The sequence below is a fragment of the Propithecus coquereli genome, unplaced genomic scaffold (genome assembly GCF_000956105.1).
Source record: "Propithecus coquereli isolate 6110/MARCELLA unplaced genomic scaffold, Pcoq_1.0 Scaffold164, whole genome shotgun sequence".
In the NCBI taxonomy this organism is placed as follows: domain Eukaryota; kingdom Metazoa; phylum Chordata; class Mammalia; order Primates; family Indriidae; genus Propithecus; species Propithecus coquereli.
The window spans coordinates 2432869-2435831 of NW_012140969.1; positions in this window are offsets into that span (position 1 = coordinate 2432869).

Here is a 2963-nt window from a genome sequence, read left to right on the forward strand (position 1 = left end):
CACAACTCCACCTCCTCGCCCAACCCCAAGCACTCCCTAGAAGCGACCCCTCCATTAGCAAAAAAGTCACATCCCAAGGACCTGCCGATGACACGGCTTGGGAAACGAACACCAGGTCTTGCAAGGGTCCACAGGTCAGAAAAGCCCACATTCTTACATTGGAAAATTGCTGGCCAGCGCAGGCCGCGGGTGGCAACATTGCAAAATTTCCTCTTCTAGCAGGATGTACGATTTAGAAAGACCTTGCTTAAAACGCAACCAGCCGAACAGGGCCTGGGTGGAAGGGCCCAGTCTCCTGGCAGAAAGCCCGAGCGGGAATGCAGGGTTAGGCAAGTCTCTGCCCCCACCTGATACGGCCCCACAGTTCCAGAATTCAATTCAGGATCAGAAATGCAGTGGCTACAGCGAAACAGTGGCAGGGTCGTGGGTGATGTGGATTCTGGGACACTTGGAAGGCACTTTGGCGTCCCTGAAACCGGGGTGGAGGGGTGTGACTCCCGGTGTCCCTTCTGCAATGGGAAAAGCTGTTTTAATACTGCTTTCACAAGGAGAAGGTCTGCGGGGGGCCAAAATCGCCATGCCGCCTTGGAGTCTAGAAGGTTCACGGGGCAGCCTCAGGGATGGCACTGAGACCCGGCAAACGGTTCTAACCCAGAAGGCACTGAGGATGCCCTTCCATCACGGCAGCGGGACACGCCACCACGGCTACACTCCTTAACGCACCTAGAAAAGCAGCGAACTCGTGCATGCCAATGTCCCCAGGCCTCCAATGCAAAGTTGAGTCCCAGGGTCTGTGACCTCGGGTCTGGGCTGCCTGAGCAGGCAGGCTGGACGTGAGCCATGCGGGAGTGGGGGGCAGCTGACAGGAGGGAAGGGGTCACCCTGAGCTTGAAGACAGCCCTTGTGGCTCATGCCTGGGTTGCAGTCCCTGCCAAGGCAGGAGGGGGGTGGACGGGAGTTGGGGACCATCTCTAGCAGCTGCAGCTGCTGGGCTGTGGGGGCGGGGCATCCCCCAGGGCCGGGCCTTTCCCGTTGCTGCCTGGGCTGGAGCTGGGTTCCAGGGACTCATTCATCTTCTCGCAGATGACATCCACCAGGCGCTCGAACACCTGCTTCACGTTGACGTTCTCCTTGGCGCTGGCCTCAAAGAACTCAAAACCTGGATGGGCATAAGGCGGGGACATTGGTGAGACCCCCAAGGGGCAGGGCCTGTGCCGTGGCATCACCCAAACCGGAGTTCCAAGCCTGGTTCTGCCCTCTACACGTCTTTGCCTCCCCAAGCCTCAGTTTGCTCATCTGTAAAATGGGAACAGTCATATGGCTGATGATAAAAATTTGCAGTGGCAGCAAATATGGACCATCCTAAAGCTCACTTTGTCACAAAGTAGCGTCTGCAGAAGTCCTGGTGCCCAGCAGGCATGGGAGGGAGGGGTGCCCACAGGTGGCTAAGCTTCCACCTCATTTCTTTCTTTCTTTTTTTTTTTTTTTGAGACAGGGTCTGTCTCTTTTGCCCAGGCTGGAGTGCAGTGGCATCATCATAGCTCATTGCAACCTTAAACTCCCGGGCTCAAGCGATCCCCCTGCCTCAGCCTCCCGAGTAGCTACAGGTATGTGCCACCATGCCCGCGTAAGTTTTTTATTATTTTTTGTAGAGACGAAGTCTTGCTATTGCCCAGGCTGGTCTCAAACTCCTGGCCTCAAGTGATCCTCCCACCTGGGCCTCCCAAAGTGGTAGGATCACAGGAGTGAGCCACCATGCCCAGGCTAAGGGTCATACTATTACAGCCCATTTTACAGATGTGAAAACCAAGAAGAGAGGTAAAGTCACTTACATAGATTCACACAGGTACTTAGTGACAGAGCTGGAATTCATACCAGCCCATGTGACTCGAATAATAAGAATAAATATTACTCTGACATCACCTTGGGCCTTAGGGGTGGGAGCAGGCTGGCCGACTCCTTCTAAGAAGGGGCTATAAGGTAGCTTTGACTATATTCTGAGCATCATCATAGTGGCTGCCATAAGCTGCTTCTCATTTAAAAATGTTTGTCCTTCCAAAAGCAGGGGGTGGTATAAATGCTTTGGGGACCTGCCCGAGGACCCTTGGCTGCAAAAAGTGGCCCATTGACCTAAAAACAAGGGTGTCCGTGATGAACCTTCCTGCGTCCTTTCAAGGTCACTTCAGGGTCTGCCTGTGAGGGGCTGTCCCTGAATTGCCACGCATCTCCCACCCGCAACATCCACCAAAGAGAGGCAGAAATTGAGACAAACACGCACCACGTTTCACACGGTACAGGGTAAGGGGGCCTCTATTTGTGTGTGTGTGTGACACTGCGCTATAAAAATGGAATTATAGGCCAGGCACAGTGGCTCACACTTGTAATCCCAGCGCTCACTGGGAGGCCGAGGCGGGAGGATCGCTTGAGGCCAGGAGTTCGAGGCCAGCCTGAGCAAGAATGAGACCCTGTCTCTACTAAAAACAGAAAAATTAGCCAGGCGTGGTGGCACACACCTGTAGTCCCAGCTACTCAGGAGGCTGAGGCAGGAGGATCGCTTGAGCCCAGGTGTGTGGGGTTGTAGTGAGCTATGATCGCACCACTGTACTCTAGCCTGGGCAAAAGAGAGAGCCCTTGTCTCAAAAAAGAAAAAAAAAAAAAGAATTGTAATTAGTTAGGTGTGTAATTATCTGTTGGCGATTCATGTCTGCTACTAGAAGGCCAGCTACAGGTGGACAGGATTTCCATCCATGGCTGAAGCCGCAGTGTCTGGCACTGAGCAGGTGCTTGGAAACTGTTTGCTCAATGACTGAATGAGTGAATGGGCGAATGAATGAAAGGCAGAGAGGCAGAACTCTGATCTCCTACTCTGAGCCTAGTGGTAGCAAAGCTGCCCCATTGTCTCTCTGGGCAGATGTGGCATTTCCTTATCCACATGTGGCTCTGCCTCGTATAATCTGTTCTTG